Below are 19316 nucleotides of genomic sequence, written 5' to 3'. Positions count from 1 at the left end.
GCCGGTGGCTACAGCTCCGATGAGACCCCTAGCCTGGGAACTTCCATATGCTGCAGGAGTGGCCCTAGAAAAGGCAACAAGAAAAAAGAAAAAGAAAAGAAAAGAAAGAGAGTGATCTTGTATTCAAGAAGAAGGACATGAACACCAGAAGCATGGTCCCTTGGGACCATAGCTGGAAACCAGCATCCCGATGAAGGACCAAGTAAAAGAGGCAGTGAACAGGAGGGATAGAACCCTGAGGGGAGAGGGAGCTTCTTGGCACTGCCGGGTGGGAAACATTGGGGCAGGGGAAGCAAAATGCATGCACTTGATTGGCAGGAAAAGTTTGCAGGCTTGGAAGGAGGAAGGACAGGGTTTTCAGGAACCACCTTCTAGTACAAGAGAAAAATGGTGAGTGAAAGAGATGTCCGAAAAGGATTTTTAAGAAATTTTCACTACTCATCAAGACGGCTCTTTGCCCTTCAGCACTTCTCCAGAGACTGGGTTAAGATTTGAATTCCGTTCATTTATGTTTTCCTGCCTGGCTGTTATTTTTCACGCATGATTTCCTCCAGGCCAAGATCATAAGGTTTTGATACAACCTGCATCTCTCTTAGTTCTCTTAGTAAAGCCAGCACAGGGCTCTGCCCACAGAATGTAATCAACAAATAATCATCAGCTCAAAAGCATTTACAAGTTTAATTTGAAGATGGTAATTTGAACGCTACAACGAGGATTTCTTTTATTTTTTTTAATTAATTAATTTATTTTTTGTCTTTTTGCCTTTTCTAGGGCCACTCCTTTGGCATATGGAGGTTCCCAGGCTAGGGGTCTAATTGGAGCTGTAGCAGCCAGCCTACGCCAGAGCCACAGCAACGCAGGATCCGAGCCGCGTCTGCGACCCATACCACAGCTCATGGCAACACCGAATCCTTGACCCACTGAGCAAGGCCAGGGATCAAACCCACAACCTCATGGTTCTTAGTCAGATTTGTTAACCACCGAGCCACGATGGGAACTCCAGGATTTCTTTTAAATAGGAGTATGTGCCTGCTCTTTTAAAAGAATGCCAACCAAGTTTTTTGTTTGTCTTCACTGTAACAAGTTTCAACATGGGTATTGTTGGATTTTTATGGTTTGAGGACCATTAAAGGTGATGTTTGGCTAAGAGTCTTTGCAGAAAAGTTTGGCTAGAAGGTTCATTTTATTGAGCAAAGGCAGCTGGCAGTTTGTCTTCAGGAAGCATAGGACTCAGAAGACAGAGGCAGTGTTCCCACACAGGCTGCAAAAAATACTCACAATCAGCCAAAGAATTCTTCCAGCTCAAGAAATTTTTAGAGGGTGACTAGGACCCCAGGAAAAAGTGAAGGTTTTATAGCTGCAGTTTTCCAGCTCTAGGGATTTAGTTAATCAGAGAAATTAAGGACTCAAACCACCCAGACGATGTTTAGACCCCAACCAATGAAACAAACCAGCCATGGAAGGGAGTCTACAGAAATACTTCCTATTTCAATGTAGTTGATGTAATCTGGGGACAAAAGATGAGGAACTGACCTGAAATGAGGCCACTCTCCCCACAACAGCACATCCAATCTGTTTTTTTTAAAAAAAAACTAATATTTGTCGAAGACTTAGTATGTTATGCATTTGCTGTACATAATCTCATTTAATCCTTAAAACACTCCTATGAAATTGGTACTAATGAAAAGAAGATGTCCTGGGCTAGACATTTGGGTGGGGGTGGATGGAATAGTCTCTGCTCAAAAAGACTGTCCTTTACTGAAATATAAAGAAGAGTCTGCATATTGTCTGGATGTTTTAAACTGTAATATGGAGGTTCCCAGGCTAGGGGTCACATCGGAGCTGTAGCCACAGCTACAGAAAGGGTTCACCCACCAACTATAATGGAAAAAATAAAAATCATCAAAGAAAAAAGAAAATCAGAAAAAGAGAAAATGTAAAAAAAAAATAAAAGGGGGGGAGTTACTCTTTCCTCTAGCATAACTGATACGCATTGTCTTTTATTATAACCCTGTCCCAATTTCCCCCTCCTCAAGACTAGATTCCTGCCTTCTCAGGACCTCCTCCCCAGAGACGGAGGACAATCTTCGTCTTCTCTTTGAGCTTGACCACGTCGCCCCCCTGCCCTTGAACTTTCCAACACCAGCCAGGCTAGGCTGGTGAAGACATGGTGAAACCAGCCCTCTCATCCTGCCCAGAGAAGTGTAAACAAACCCACCTGTCCTTGGAAAACAACTTGGCAACAGATAGTAGAGATCCTTCTAAATTCCACCTCTGGGAATTTCTCCTCTAAGGAATAACTTGAATCTGCAAAAACAATCTAAATGTCTGATATAGGCAAATAATAAAAGAAATTATTATATCTGATCTAGTGTTGGCACCTTTTACAACAATGTAACATCATGGGGAAATTATAATACATGTAATATTATGTAATTCTAATAAGCCATGGGGTGATATAAAATTGTGTGCACGGTTTGCTTAGAATGAGATTTAGGGTTAATCCCATGCCTAAAGAAAAAATGATTGGAAGGAAATGCATCAAAACGCTAAAATGATTGTATTGGGAGAGGCTTATGTAAATTTTCCTCATCTCGTATAAATTTCATAGTGAAAATAAGGTTGCCTAATAACCCTGTCTACTCCTGCATCACCCCATAGGATTAATGGTCCCAAATATTAGCAAAGCAGCTGGCTCCTTAGAGAGGGGCACTATTATAAATAAATGTAAAGTACCATTTTGAGTTTCTTTTTGAAGCTCTTTCAGCAAAATCACTTGTTTACACAGAGCAATATTCTGGGGGGAAATATCCATGCGGTTAAATATTTTCGCTTCTGAAATTGCCCCGCACATTCTATCTGACTTCGCTCCCAGGACTGGAACCTCCATTCACTGACTCCTGAATACACCATCACAGAGTCAGCCTCTCCATGCCATCTGCTGCGTGCTCTCCAGGCTTAGGATGACTCTACAAAAAGTGCACAGAGCTGCCAAGAATTGTCAGAGGTGCGCCTTATTGTAATAATAATCTGGGGGCAACAGTGAAGCAGAGGAAACAAGAGTTTGTTCCTATAGTCGGGGTAGAAGAGGTGCTGGACCAGAACTGATGGGGGAAGGAAGCAAGGAGAGGATGAAAACGCACTCAGCAGTTGGAGATGGGCATCTTGCAAACTGGGTGTTCCTAAGGAAAGCATTTACATCATAGGCAGTGGTCCAGGCATGTTTCATACACCTAAATGTCACAGTTGAGAGAGAATTCCATGTAAGTGCAGTGCATGTTGGACGTAACACCGTAGGTTTCCTAGCAGAACAGCTGTGTGATGTGAAGGTGAGAGCCATGTACAGGAAACTGATTCCACAAGCTCATGGTAGCCTTCCTGCCTCAACACATGCAAACCAGAAACAGAGTTAAACTTTGGCTACCGAGCAGAGTAGAAAGAACCCTGTGCTTTGGAATTGGAAAGACTTGGGTTCTAATCCAGGCTCAGCCATTTTTAGTTGTGTTTCATTGACAAGATGTTTCGCCTCCCTCAGCCTCAATTTTAGCATCAGAATTCTTAGGAGAATCAGAAATGATATTTGTAGGCTGGAGAGGGTGTAGAGAAAAATGAACCCTCCTACACTATTGGTAGGAATTTGAATTGGTGCAGCCACTATGGAAAATGATATGGAGGTTCCTCAGAAAACTAAAAAAAAAAAAAAAAAAAAAAAGTAGAATTACTATCCAGCAGTCCCACTCATGGGCATATATCTAGACAAAACTATAATTCAAAAAGATACAGGCACCCCTATGTTCATAGCAACATATTCACAATGGCCAAGACATGGATACAACCTAAATGTCCATTGACAGATGAATGGATAAAGAAGATGTGGTACGTACATGCAATGGAATACAACTCAGCTATAAAAAAGAATGAAATAATGCCATCTGCAGCATCATAGATGCAACTAGAGATTATCATACTGAATGAAGTAAGTCAGAAAGAGAAAGACAAATACCATGATATCACGTACATGTGAAATCTAAAATATGACACAAGTGAACCTGTCTAGGAAACAGAAACAGATTCATGGACATGGAGAACTGACTTGTGATTGCTGAGGGGGAGGGGGTTGGGAGGGGGATGGAGAGGGAGGTTGAGGTTAACAGATATAAGCTATTACATATAGAATGGATAAACAATGAGGTCCAACTGTACAGCACAGAGACCTAAAATCAATATCCTGTGATAAACCATAATGGGAAAGAATATTTTAAAAGAGTTTATGTATGTATGTGTATATATGTGTGTGTGTGTGTGTGTGTGTGTCTGTGTGTGTATTCTTCTTAAAATATATATATACTGAATCACTTTGCTGTAAAACAGAAATTAATACGTTGTTAACCAACTATACTTCAATTTAAAAAAGAAACGATGTTTGTAAACATAAAGCTACCATATGACCCAGCAATTCTACTCCTAGTATCTACCCACACGAAGACTTACTTATAAATGTTTATAGGGAGTTCCCATTGTGGCGAAGAGGAAAGGAACCCAATTAGTATCCATGAAGACTCGGCTTGGATCCCTGGCCTCACTCAGTGGGATAAAGATCCAGCGTTGCCATGAGCTTCGGTGTAGGTCACAGATGTGGCTTGGATCCCGAGTTGCTGCAGCTGTGGTGTAGGCCAGCAGCTGTAGCTCCAATTCAACCCCAGCCTGTTGCTCCATATGATGCGAGCAACAACAACAATAATAATAATAAATGTTTATAGCAACATTATTCAAAATAGCCAAAAGAGGAGAAACCACCCAAATGTCCATCAACTGACAAATGGATAAACAAAGTATGGTGTGTACAAACCCTGGGCTATTACTCAGCAATTAAAAGCAATGAAGTACTGATTATTGCTGCAACATGGATGAACCTTAAAACCTTATGCTAGGTGACAGAAGTCAGATCCAAAAGGCCACATGTTTTATGATTCCATTTATGTGAACTGTTCAGAATAGGCAATTCTATGGAGACACAGATTTGTTGCTTAGGACTGGGGAAGAAGACGGCTGGAAGGATGAGAGCTAAAATGGACTAAAACGGATAGCTAGCATGTGATGCTTGCACATATCTGTGAATCCACTAAAAACCACGGAATCCTACACTCTAGATGGATGAATTGCATGGTATGTAAATTATACCTCAAGAAAGCTGTTATTTAAAAAATGAAATGATACATATAAAATGCTTAGCATGGTTCCAGGTAATCAATAGGTCATGATTATTATTTGATCTATAATTTACCTGGCTTCTCTTTCTAGCAAATGGACAACAAGATTTCCTTAGGACAGTGTGTTTCCTGCTCAGCAGGTAATATTAGAAGCAGAACTGCAAACCTTGAAGCGATTTTGCAGCTCATCATTCCCATTTTATTTTATTTTTTGCTTTTTGGGGCTACACTCACAGCATATGAAAGTTCCCAGTCTAGGGGTCAAATCGGAGCTACAGCTTCCGGCCTCCACCACAGCCACAGCAATGCAGGATCCGAGCCGGGTCTGCGACCAACACCACAGCTCAGGGCAATGCTGGATCTCCGACCCACTGAGTGAGGCCAGGGATCGAACCCACATCTTCACGAATACTAGTTGGATTTGTTTCTGCCGCGCCACCACAGGAACTCCCCAGCATTCCGCTTTATAGATGGGCCAACTAAGGCCTAGAAGACTGATGGTTCTTACCTGAGGAATGTGGATTAACCAGTCCATTCCCAGCAAAGCCCTTGCTCCCAGGAGCTCATCTTCAAGAATCAACTGTGCCTGAATCCTTGGCCCAGGATTTATTTCTGAAAGAAGGGCACGCCCACAGGTATAACCAGAATTATCATGGAGCTGGAAGCTGGAGTCTACCAAGAAGTGTTGCGCTCTCCTGGGTGTTCTATTAGTTGGCATTTTCTTCTGCAGGAAGAATCTGGGAAACACAATCAGACACTTAATGAAATGAGATTCAGAGCATCTCCCAACCGTAAACACTGACACTGTATCACACATTCCCTCCTCACCTCTGTACACGTGGGAACCTTGGTGGAAAAAAAGGATAAATCCCAGCAGAGACAGCAGCTGCTGATAGGCTGAAATTTGAAAGGCTATCCTGTCCCCCAAACAACCCCCACCCAAATCTGAGTCTGAAAATCCCCCATTAGAGAGTCATTCCTTTGGGTACAAGGCATTGCCTTTCCAGATCTCCTCTTTTAAGAGTTAAAAACAAACGCCTAGCAGCTATCGGATATTAACATCTTCATGGGAGTGGATTTTTTATCAGGAGGCTGACATAAAGGTCCTCACGGTAATTGTAACTATAAGGTGAAGACGTATTTTTAAAGGAAGATATTCTGGGGAAGGGGGCAGTGAGAGCCAGAAGAGTGAACTGTAGTGGGGAAGGGAATAGACAGAAGCAGACAGAAAAAAAATTATCAACAGGAGCTGAGGAGCCAAAGGTGCCTTATCCTCTTTTCATTTTAAATTGTAGAGACACAGAATTTTAAAGCCAGCAAGAAACCTAGATTTCATCTAGCACAGTGGCTTTCTAAGCTATGTTGGCAATTTATTTTTCAAGTAAATATTACATGAACCTAATATTTAAAACAGGTGAACGGGAGTTAATAACTGCAGAGGGAGGTTCAACGCTCTGCCCACCTGCTCCCCGCCCAGAAGCCCCTTCACGAGTCAAGAATCCGAGACTCCTCCACACAAACTAGAACCTGCTGCCCCACGCTGTTGTGTGGTCGGAAATGGTACCTATTAACATTAATTACTTAGTATAAGTAATAGCTACCAGGTGTTGAGCAATTAATAGTCAATGAAGTCCCGGCACCATAAAAAGTAACCGCTTTACACTTTTCTCATTTAATCCTCATAATAACTCCCTCTGGGGTTGGTACCCTTCTTATTCCCATATTACCAATTAAGTGGCACATGGATTGAAATACAGCTATTAGGAGTCAGAGGCAGGATTCAAACCAGGGCTATCTGACTCCAAACCAGCCATCGTATTTCTCCTAATTCATCCTCCCGGTCCTGGAGCTGCAGAAACCAAGGCTGCGCACTGGAACGTGGGTTGTGTGTGGTCAGAAGGTTGGTGACAGCAGAACAGGTCCCAGGATTGGGGTGCCACTTCCCAGCACAGGGTCCTCCCACAGGGTTCCTTCATCTAAGGGATCGAGTAAGAGGCCTTCGAGGAAGCCCCAGTCTTTAGCCTGTTCCCCCAACTCTTCAAGTCCAGACCCCTGCCAGCCCCCCAGCCCAACGTTTGGTCTCACCAGTGTGTGTCCCAGTCATGCTCCAGGATCTCTGTGTTCTAAAAACGTCCCACTTACAGCTTCACTCCCCTTCTTCACGTTGTCCCCAGAGAAGGGACCCACCCCCCTGGGAATGCCCTTCCCCTGCCTGATTAACTCCGACCGAGCCTTCACGGTTTTGTTAGGGGTCTCCCTGCATGATTCCACACCTACTCTGCTCCCCCTGGACCCCCACAGGCATCCCAGCCCACCTGGTTCATCCTTCCTGCTCACTCCCCTCCACGTGGAAGCATCTTCATTCCTGTGTGCATCTGCCTCTACCTCCAACCAAAAACTTCAAGAGCAAGTCCCACCTGTTACCCACCTTCGTTCCCTGAACCTAGAGCAGAGCTGGCGCCTGATGCTCTCCAGAGAGAAGGAAGGAATAAGCAAATGGCCGTTACGATCACACTCAGAAATAACTGACAATCAAGTACCTTTTGAACTCCCACCCCCTCAATTTTTTCTTCCTTAAGTAAAAAGTTCACTCAAAAGTTAAACAACAGAGTTTTCATTGCGGCTGAGTGGGTTAGGGATCTGGCGTTGCCACAAGCTGCTGCGTAGGTTACAGATGTGGCTTACATCTGGCGAGGCTGTGGCTGTGGTGTAGGCCCACAGCTATAGCTCCAATTGGACCCCTGGCCTGGTAACTTCCATATGCCTTGGCTGTGGCCATTTAAAAAAAAAAAAAGAAAGTTAAACAGCAATTATATTCTATAAGAAAAAAAAAATCGCCTAAAACGAAATGATTAAATATATACTTTTGCCCACAGACTGCAATTCCACTCAGTTAATACATACTAGACTTCCCATAGCTCAGCTGATCCTCAGCTTCTCTGGGGACGAGCACAGCCACACATCCACTGCTGAGCTCCCCATGCCCACCTCTGTCAAGTGGTACCCAAACGTCTCCTCAAACCCACTTGGGACCAAGAAGCTACAGTCTCTCCAAGGCAGCTCATCCTGCAAGAATATAATTACAGCTACTGAAATAAATCAGAGCAAACAGAAAAGGATCCTATATTCGACCATAATCTGCTTCCATGTGATTCTACTCCAATGCTTCTGGTTCACCCCTAGGTCCACTCAGATCCAGTTTAATCCCTTTTCCAGAAAAGAGCCCTTCAGAATCCTCTCAAGTCCCATCTGAGTCTTTGGACCAAATATCCTCAGCTCTGCCAACCTTCTTAGTAACTGCGTGGTTTGTCAACAACTCCCCGGTGTCACAGACTGCTGCGGGGGGTGCATGCAGGATTTTATTTGCCATTTTAGCAGCTAAGCCCAGCATTCCCCCACAGAGCTCATGGTCAACCACCACCTCTGAGTCTTTTCCATTCTTGTGGCTGCTAAGCTAAGCCCCACCCCACCCACCCATTCTAATAGGACGGCTGGATTTATGGACCTTAAACACATCACTGACAAATTTCACTTTGTTTTTATAATTGCGGCAAAGACTGCTAGCTGTTGGTCAAAATCCATTTCCTCTTTTTTTTTTTTTTCTTTCTTTTCTTTTTTATGGCCACACCTGCAGCCTCTGGAAGTTCCTGGGCCTGGGGTCTAATTGGAGCTGCAGCTGCCAGCCTACACCAGAGCCATAGCAACACCAGATCCTTAACCCACTGAGCAAGCCCAGAGATCAACCTGCATCTTCTTGGAGACTATGTCGGGTCAACCAGCCGAGCCACAGTGAGCCCTCCCATTTCCTCTTCTTCCAAGGCTCACAGCTACGTTATACTTCCCAGACTCCCTTGCAGCTATCGTGGCCACGTGACTTAGTCTCAGCCAACATATTGTGAACACAATTCAAGGTATTTAAGAAACAAGTATGACATCAGAATAATCAAAAAGATAATGAGAAATGTTTCTTTTCATAGAGGAACTCTGGCTGACAATGAGGAATAAACAATGGAAGTAGAAAATCACCATGCACAAGCATTTAATGAAATAATGAATTTACACAGTGATCATCAATGGTCATAACACATGCCACCATCTACACAGTAAACTTGCCCCCACATCAACCTGTATCTGGACAAGACTCTAGATATAATTATCAGTTTAAAGGAAATGTAGAAGAATGTGCTAAGCTACACAGTGGAGATACACTCAGCAAAATCCAGACTCTGGGAAATTCTAGAGGACAAATGACCTAATAACAAATAAATTACAAAGGGCAAAAGTGGGGGCAGAGGACCTGTCAATTAAGAGACATATCCGGAGGTCCCTTCGTGGCTCAGTGGTTAACGAACCCAGCTAGGATCCTGAGGATACAGGTTCGAGCCCTGGCCTCAAATCCTGCATTGCTGTGGCTGTGGTATAAGTGGAAGCTGCAGCTCCAATTTGACCTCTATCCTAGGAACCTCCATATGCCACGGGTGTGGCCCTAAAAAGCAGAAGAAAAAAAAAAAAGAGAGAAAGAGAAAAACATATCAACAACTTCTCTGTGTACCTCCTGACTCACACAAGCTGTAGAAAGGTTGAGAATATGAATTACTCATATGAATTACTCCCTAATTGATAATATGAATTACTCCCTAATTTACTCATATTTATTACTGAGTAAATATTTGATGATATTAAGGAAATCCAGTGTTTTAGGAGTAATAATGACGTTGTTCTTAGGCTTTTTAAAAATAGAGTTCTTGGAGTTCCTTCATGGCTCAGCAGGTTAAGGATCCAGGTTTGTCACCGCTGTGGTGCAGGCTTAAACTCTGGCCCTAAACTTTTGCATGCTGTGGGAACATCCAAAAAATTAAAAATGAAAATAACAATAGAGTTCTTTTTTATACTTACATGTAAAGTGATATTGCGGAAGGGTTTGGCTTCAAAAGAATCTCACTGTGGAGGGGAAGGAGGAAGTGGGGTGGAGGGTATAGATGAAACAAGAATGACCCTAAATCAGTCATTGTTGAATCTGAATGATGAGTAGGGGAGATAAAATTTAGTATCTCCCTCCTTTTATATATCTTTGAAGTATTTTTAAGTGATCATATATACTTTTATCACTTCAATTAAAAAGTACATTTCAAGTATAATGTAAATTGGTGCAACCACTGTGGAAAACAGTATGGAGATTCCTCAGAAAACTAAAAATAGAACTACCATTTGACCCAGAAATCCCACTCCTGGGCATCTATCCAGAGAAAACCATGACTCGAAAAGACACATGTACTCCAATGTTCATTGCAGCACTATTTACAATAGCCAAGACATGGAAACAACCTAAATATCCATTGACAGAGGAGTGGATAAAGAAGATGTGGTACCTATACACATCAGAATATTACTCAGCCATTAAAAGGAAAGAAATAACGTCATTTGCAGCAACATGGATGGACCTAGAAATTATCATGCTATACCTTTTAAAATTGTACCTCACAAAATCAAGTACCTCGGAATACACCTTACCAAAGAGGTAAAGGACCTATATGCCGAGAACTATAAAATTTTAATCAAAGAAATCAAAGAAGATGTAAAGAAATGGAAAGATATTCCATGTTCCTGGATTGGGAAAATCAATATTGTGAAAATGGCCATACTACCCAAAGCAATCTACAGATTCAATGCAATCCCTATCAAATTACCCATGACATTTTTCACAGAACTAGAACAAACAATCCAAACATTTATATAGAACCACAAAAGACCCAGAATCGCCAAAGCAATCCTGAGAAACAAAAACCAAGCAGGAGGCATAACTCTCCCAGACTTCAAGAAATACTACAAAGCCACAGTCATCAAAACAGTGTGGTACTGGTATCAAAACAGACAGACAGACCAATGGAACAGAATAGAGAATCCGGAAGTAAACCCTGACACCTATGGTCAATTGATCTTTGACAAGGGAGGCAAGAACATAAAATGGGAAAAGGAAAGTCTATTCAGCAAGCATTGCTGGGAAACCTGGACAGCTGCATGCAAAGCAATGAAACTAGAACACACCCTCACACCATGCACAAAAATAAACTCAAAATGGCTGAAAGACTTAAATATACGACAGGACACCATCAAACTCCTAGAAGAAAACATAGGCAAAACACTCTCTGACATCAACATCATGAATATTTTCTCAGGTCAGTCTCCCAAAGCAATAGAAACTAGAGCAAAAATAAACCCATGGGACCTCATCAAACTGAAAAGCTTTTGCACAGCAAAGGAAACCAAAAAGAAAACAAAAAGACAACTTACAGAATGGGAGAAAATAGTTTCAAATGATGCAACTGACAAGGGCTTAATCTCTAGAATATATAAGCAACTTATACAACTCAACAGCAAGAAAGCCAATCACCCAATGGAAAAATGGGCAAAAGACCTGAATAGACATTTCTCCAAAGAAGATATACAGATGGCCAACAAACACATGAAAAAAATGCTCAACATCGCTGATTATAAGAGAAATGCAAATCAAAACTACCATGAGATACCACCTCACACCAGTCAGAATGGCCATCATTAATAAATCCACAAATGGCAAGTGCTAGAGGGGCTGTGGAGAAAAGGGAACCCTCCTGCACTGCTGGTGGGAATGTAAACTGGTACAACCACTATGGAGAACAGTTTGGAGATACCTTAGAAATCTATACATAGAACTTCCATATGACCCTGCAATCCCACTCTTGGGCATCTATCCGGACAAAGCTCTACTTAAAAGAGACACATGCACCCGCATGTTCATTGCAGCACTATTCACAATAGCCAGGACATGGAAACAACCCAAATGTCCATCGACAGATGACTGGATTCGGAAGATGTGGTATATATACACAATGGAATACTACTCAGCCATAAAAAAGGATGACATAATGCCATTTGCAGCAACATGGATGGAACTAGAGAATCTCATACTGAGTGAAATGAGCCAGAAAGACAAAGACAAATACCATCTGATATCACTTATAACTGGAATCTAATATCCAGCACAAATGAACATCTCCTCAGAAAAGAAAATCATGGACTTGGAGATGAGACTTGTGGTTGCCTGATGGGAGGGGGAGGGAGTGGGAGGGATCGGGAGCTTGGGCTTATCAGACACAACCTAGAATAGATTTACAAGGAGATCCTGCTGAATAGCATTGAGAACTATGTGTAGATACTCATGTCACAACAGAAGAAAGGGTGGGGGAAAAAAACTGTAATTGCAATGTATACATCTAAGGATAACCTGACCCCCTTGCTGTACAGTGGGAAAATTAAAAAAAAATAAATAAATAAAAAGAAATTATCATGCTATGTGAAGTCAGTCAGATGGTGAGACACCAACATCATATGCTATCACTTACATGTGGAATCTAAAAAAAAGGACACAATGAACTTCCTTGCAGAACAGATACTGACTCACAGGCTTTGAAAAACTTACAGTTTCCAAAGGAGACAGGTTGGGGGTTGGGGGGAAGCACTGAGGGTTTGGGATGGAAATGCTATAAAATTTGGTTGTGATGATTGCTGTACATATATAAATGGAATAAAATTCATTAAGCAATTTTTAAAAAGAAATCAAATAAATATACATATAAACAGGAAAAAATACATTTCATTTGTTTTAGCCCACGGAGAAATGACTAGTCAAAATCAAAAGAAAGCTGTTCTCACATCCATCCTACCAATAAAAACTTTTCATAAGCTATTCTCCTTATGTTTAAATAATTTAGCGTTTGTAAATGTGAACTACTTGCACTCTTAACTGCTTTTTTTCTTTTCTCTTACATTACATGAAAAGATTCATTCAAAGTCTTGAAACTTCATCATTGGAGATCTTCGGTTTTACCTTTATAGTCATCATTCTTATTTTTCAGGATACATCAACTTCATTACAATCTAAGAATTTTTTGAATATATGGTTCTATAGTCTCTGGGAATTTTATTTCAAACAGCAGAACCAATGTTTATATCTTCAAAATAGTCATTTTTGCCATTTTTTTTCTTAATGATTTTTATTTTTTGCACTATAGCTGGTTTACAGTGTTCTGTCAATTTTCTACTGTACAGCAAGGTGACCTAGTCACACATAGATGCATACATTCTTTTTTCTCACATTATCATGCTCCATCATAAGTGACTAGATATAGTTCCCAGTGCTAAACAGCAGGATCTCATTGCTTATTCATTCCAAAGGCAATAGTTGCATCTATTAACCTCAAACTCCCAGTCACTCCCACTCTCTCCCCCTCCCTCTTGGCATCCACAAGTCTGTTCTCCATGTCCATAATTTTCTTTTCTGTGGAAAGGTTCATTTGTGCTGGATATTAGATTCCAGATATAAGCGATATCATATGGTATTTGTCTTTCTCTTTCTGACTTACTTCACTCAGGATGAGAGTCTCTAGTTTCATCCATGTTGCTGCAAATGGCACTATTTTGTCCTTTTTTATGGCTGAGTAGTATTCCATTGCATATATATATATATATATATATATATATATATATATATATCATCTTCTTAATCCATTCATCTGTAGATGGACATTTAGGTTGTTTCCATGTCTTGGCTATTGTGAATAGTGCTGCAATGAACATACGGGTTCATGTGTTTTTTTCAAGGAAAGATTTATCCAGGTAAATGCCCAAGAGTGGGATTTCTGTGTCATATGGTAGTTCTATATTTAGTTTTCTGAGGTACCTCCATACACTTTTCCACAGTGGTTGTACCAATTTACATTCCCACCAACAGTGCAGGAGGGTTTCCTTTTCTCCACACCCTCTCCAGGATTTGTTATTTGTGGACTTATTAATGATGGCCATTCTGACTGGTGTGAGGTGGTACCTCGTAATAGTTTTGACTTGTATGTCTCTAATAGTCAGTGATGTTGAGCATTTTTTCATGTGCTTGTTGGCCATCTGTATATCTTCTTTGGAGAAATGTCTATTCAGGTCTTTTGCCCATTTTTCCACTGGGTTGTTGGGTTTTTTGCTGTTGAGTTGTATAAGTTGTTGGTATATTTTAGAGATTACGCCCTTGTCAGTTGCATCATTTGAAACTATTTTCTCCCATTCTGTAAGTTGTCTTTTTGGGGTTTTTTATGGTTTTCTTTGCTATGCAAAAGCTTGTCAGTTTGATTAGGTCACATTGGTTTATTTTTGCTCTAATTTCTGTTGCTTTGGGAGACTGACCTGAGAAAACATCTGTAAGGTTGATGTCAGAGAATGTTTTGCCCATGTTCTCTTCTAGGAGTTTGATGGTGTCTTGTCTTATGTTCAAGCATTTAAGCCAATGTGAGTTTATGGTGTGAGGGTGTGTTCCAGTTTCATTGATTCACATGCAGCTGTCCAGGTTTCCCAGCACCGCTTGCTGAAAAGACTGTCTTTTCCCATTTTATATTCTTGCCTCCTTTGTCAAAGATTAATTGACCACAGGTGTCTGGGTTTATTTCTGGGTTCTCTATTCTGTTCCATTGGTCCATGTGTCTGTTTTGGTACCAGTACCACACTGTCTTGATGACTGTGGCTTTGTAATATTGCCTGAAGTCTGGGAGAGTGATGCCTCCTGCTTGGTTTTTGTTCCTCAGGATTGCTATGGCAATCCTGGGTCTTCTGTTGTTCCATATAAATTTTTGGATTGTTTGTTCTAGTTCTGTGAAAAATCTCAATGGTAACTTGATTGAAATATTTCTTATTTTAAAAAAAATTTTAGGAGTTCCCATCATGGCTCAGCAGAAACAAATCTGACTAAAATCCATGTGGACACGGGTTTGATTCCTGGCCTCAATCTGTGGGTTAAGGATCCGGCATTGCTGTGAGCTATGGTGTAGGTCACAGGCGCGGCTTGGATCCCGAGTTGCTGTGGCTGTGGCGTAGGCTGGCGGCTGCAGCTACAATTCAACCCCCAGCCTGGGAACCTCCATATGCCGTGGGTGTGGCCCTAAAAAAAAACAAACAAAAAAAATTTTTAAGCATGTTCTTTTCCTTCTGGATTCAATTCTAGAGGAAGATGTTAATGAAGTCCTTGGGGAGAGAAGGAGCCACAAGATGAAAGGAGCCTCATGGAAAGTCATCAGCCAGCCAGGGACATCGCCTCAGACTTGTGTGAACAAGAAATAAATTTCTATTGTGTATGAGCCATTACAACATTCTAGGCTTATTTGTGTCCAGAGCCTACTCTATACATAAAATACAGCAACAGAAAGAGCTTTTCTTTTGTCTTTTTAGGGCCACATCCAGGGCACATGGAAGTTCCCAGGCTAGGGGTTGAACAGAGCTACAGCTGCCAGCCTACACCACAGCAACACAAGATCCAAGCCATGTCTGTGACCTACACCACAGGCCAGGGATCGAACCTGCATGGTTATGGATATTAATCAGATTCATTTCCACTGAGCTATAATGGGAACTCTGGAAAGAGCTTTAAAATTATCATCTTTACTGTGTAAATTTCAATAATTTTTCCTGTGATTTTCCTGTGTAATTTTGAGATTTCTCTGAGGTAATATTTTATTAGCATATTTTGGAGACTACACACAGGTACACTATTATTATTTGATATTTTAGCTCCAAAATTCTCTGGCTTGAATAACAATAGAAATCTGATGTAATTAAGTGTTCAAATCCTCTTAATAGTGAAACTCTAACATGCAGGAATGATTGCATTCAAGTAAATGTAGTACACAGTGGTTTTTTTTCGAGGTAAAAATAAAATACAGCAATAAACACGTTGGTCTTGGTTCATAGCTTGATCTTGGGATCGTTCCAAAATAATTATTTTATCCAAATTATACTCCCTCCTTCTGCTCCCTGTGCATTCTAGCATTTGGGCTTTGAAAATGAAAATACCAAGTAGAGCATTTCTAAATGTTAGACAATGGCCTGTAGTTGCCGTTAGAAACTTCCTACAGGGAGACCAAGTCGATTAATCAATATCCTTTGAGTAGTGATTCTGTTATGAATCCACCTAATTATACTCACCCCTGACACAATATTCTGTTTTGTCTAGAGATTATTGTGTCCCTGTCAGATGCCTTGTTAAACTCTAACTAGGTAATTGACAGTTGGGTCTACTAACTGTTAGAAAAAAAGGAAAGAAAATCAGATTTGATTTCTTCTTAGTAAATCCACACAACCTCCATTGATCATTTTCGGTTCTAAGTGGTCACAAGTAATTCCCTTAACAATTTATTCTAGAATCTTAGCTGGTGTTGACTGTCAAGCTCGTTCTTCTATAAATTGTGGAGAGAAAAGCCATCTTTCCCTTTTTTAAAATCAAACTTATTTTTGTAGGTCTCCAACTTCCAACATTGTTTAACGCCTCAAATCCACTCCCAGTGGTTGGGTGACCCCACTTGGAGAGGCCCTGAGAAATCGTTTCTTTGCCTCAAAATATCTGAAATCATTAGAGAAACTCTGGCTCTTAGCTTTGATCCCCTTTTTATCAGTATGCTTCTACCACTGTTTTGAGAGAAGAGATGCAGTAAGAATAGAGCCATTCTACTTTCTCTGTGTCAATTACATCCACAATATGCATCTCTCAGAGCAGTTAGTTGTTTCTTTTGTAAAGAAACAGCAGGTCGGGAGTAACGAATCCGACTAGGAACCATGAGGTTGCGGGTTCGGTCCCTGCCCTTGCTCAGTGGGTTAACGATGGCGTTGCCGTGAGCTGTGGTGTAGGTTGCAGACGCGGCTTGGATCCTGCGTTGCTGTGTCTCTGGCGTAGGCCGGTGGCTACAGCTCCGATTCGACCCCTAGCCTGGGAACCTCCATATGCCGCGGGAGCGGCCCAAGAAATAGCAAAAAAAAGACAAAAAAAAAATTAAAAAAAAAAAGAAAGAAAGAAACAGCAGGTCCCTGAGGCCTTGATTCCTTCCAACTCCCTTCTGAGTGTCCCAGCTCACCCTTAGTTTCTCCAGGAATGTGCACAAGAGACAATTTCACACACTTTATCACTGACTAGGGCTTTAGCAACACATTCATACCTGACTTCCTTCTCCAGGTCCTGGATGAGCAATGCACCAGCTTCAGAGCAATGCCTTCAACATCAGGCCAAGGCCAAGCAGAGAGCATGGACTTGCTATGCTTTTCTGACAACTCCTCAGGCTCTATCAACCCAGCATTAGGTCAAAGAGAGTAAAGGAAGAATGGACGAGGAGAATGACTCACAGAAGAGAGAAGTGAGCTGTCAGAATTCCTTTTACTTGAAATTCTCTTATTCCTCCCCCTTAAATCTCTTCTTCCTAGAATGATGGGGCTGTTGGGCACTCCTGAGGGTTCCCTTTCAGCTCAGGCTCAAGCCAAAAAGCTGTACCTGGAGCAGAGATGATCCTTGAGTGCCCCCTAGGGCATAATGTATGACTAACACTAGCCTTGAACCCAAGCCGTCTTTGTCATTCTTGCTCTGCATATCAGGATGACAGCCCTTGGCATTTTTGTTTCAAAACAAAACAAAAACGTCTTTTTGTCCTTGGCATTTCTGTTTCAAATCTCAAATCGCTCTCAACTTTGACCTTCCTGGCACTATCTCTATAGCGTCTTACTCAAGTGTGTGCTTTTCCTTTCCCCTTTTATGGATGGCCATTCATTCCAATGTGCTGTCAGCAAAAAACAACCCTCTCCAGGATGCCTCAGATGCTTCCGTTTCCCTTCTCCCTACATTGCCTAGGAGCCTCCTTTTTCCAGTGACCATGAAATTGTGCCTATTCTTTATCTAAAATTTGTGAAATCACTTCCTTCAAGTCTACAGTGAGTTCCAACTTATACCCTGCCTTTCTTTCATCAGTAGGATGGCAGTGGTGATCAAGTAGACGAAGACAGTTGGAGATCATTTTAAAATCCACAAGAGCTGGATTTTAGGAATTATATTTTAAAATACACTGTTCCCACTGTTCACAATATCCAGGACATGGAAACAACCCAAATATCCATCGACAGATGATTGGATTCGGAAGATGTGGTATATATACACAATGGAATACTACTCAGCCATAAAAAAGAATGACAATGCCATTTGCAGCAGCATGGATGGAACTAGAGAATCTCATACTGAGTGAAGTGAGTCAGAAAGACAAAGACAAATACCATATGATATCACTTATAACTGGAATCTAATATCCAGCACAAATGAACATCTCCACAGAAAAGAAAATCATGGACTTGGAGAAGAGACTTGTGGCTGCCTGATGGGAGGGGGAGGGAGTGGGAGGGATCGGGAGCTTGGGCTTATCAGACACAACTTAGAATAGATTTACAAGGAGATCCTGCTGAGTAGCATTGAGAACTATGTCTAGATACTCGTATTGTGACAGAACAAAGAGTGGGGGAAAAAATGTATACATGTAAAGATAACTTGATCCCCTTGCTGTACAGTGGGAAAAAATAAAAATAAATAAAATAAAATACACTGTTCCATCAAAGTCAAAGGTCTTTTGAGTTAGATGGGAAAGACATTTATATCATAGCTAATGAAATGCAAAACCTAATCAGGTTATCAAATTGGGTGGGAATGTATACAGACAGAAGAATGAAAAAATCTACAACACACAACCTGAATTCAGGGACAAGGGCTTAAGTGACCACATCCCTCTTGAAGCTGTACGGTTTTTGACAGTGCATCTCAATACACACAATGTTTAGTAAGCCCTGATAAGTGGCCAGCAGAGCCTAGATCCAGGTCTGGTCATGGTGCCAGCTCAAACAAGTTGAGAAGGCAGCTCTCTAAAATTGTGTGGGATTGAGGTAGGTGGTAGATGGGCCCCTGGGCTGAGAACAGCTGAGACTCGTCAGGCTGAGTAAATCGGGCGCTGCTTCTCTTTGACACGTCAAGGAGAAAGTTAATGGCAGGATCTGAGCTCTGCTGGAGTAGAAAGATAAGAGGACCACTTTGACGACTCCTGGGGTCAAGGAGACCTCCGCAATTACATATGTACAGTAAGACCCCTCTGGGTCAGAAAGGGTGAGGGCGCCAGACCGTAATTAGTCCTGATACCATTCCAGCATCCTTTGTTCTGGAATCCATGTTTGCCAAAAAATGCACATGCATATCGGGGAGGGTCCTGTGTCCAGTCAGGTGTGAGAAATAAAAAA

The 19316-nt window shown here is 41.5% G+C and overlaps 1 long non-coding RNA gene across 2 annotated transcripts in view; it reads right to left on the bottom strand.

Moving 5' to 3' along the window:
• The window catches only part of LOC110256804, an 80016-nt gene that overhangs the window by 11089 nt on the left and 49611 nt on the right, over positions 1-19316 (bottom strand). For both annotated transcript variants that reach the window (XR_002338820.1, XR_002338819.1), the window contains exon 4: positions 5719-5947. This is a non-coding gene — a long non-coding RNA (uncharacterized LOC110256804). The remainder of the gene's footprint in view (positions 1-5718; positions 5948-19316) is intronic.

The sequence above is a fragment of the Sus scrofa genome, chromosome 14 (genome assembly GCF_000003025.6).
Source record: "Sus scrofa isolate TJ Tabasco breed Duroc chromosome 14, Sscrofa11.1, whole genome shotgun sequence".
NCBI lineage: Eukaryota > Metazoa > Chordata > Mammalia > Artiodactyla > Suidae > Sus > Sus scrofa.
Note: the sequence above shows the minus strand (reverse complement) of the source record. Positions and strands in the feature narration are given on the sequence as shown.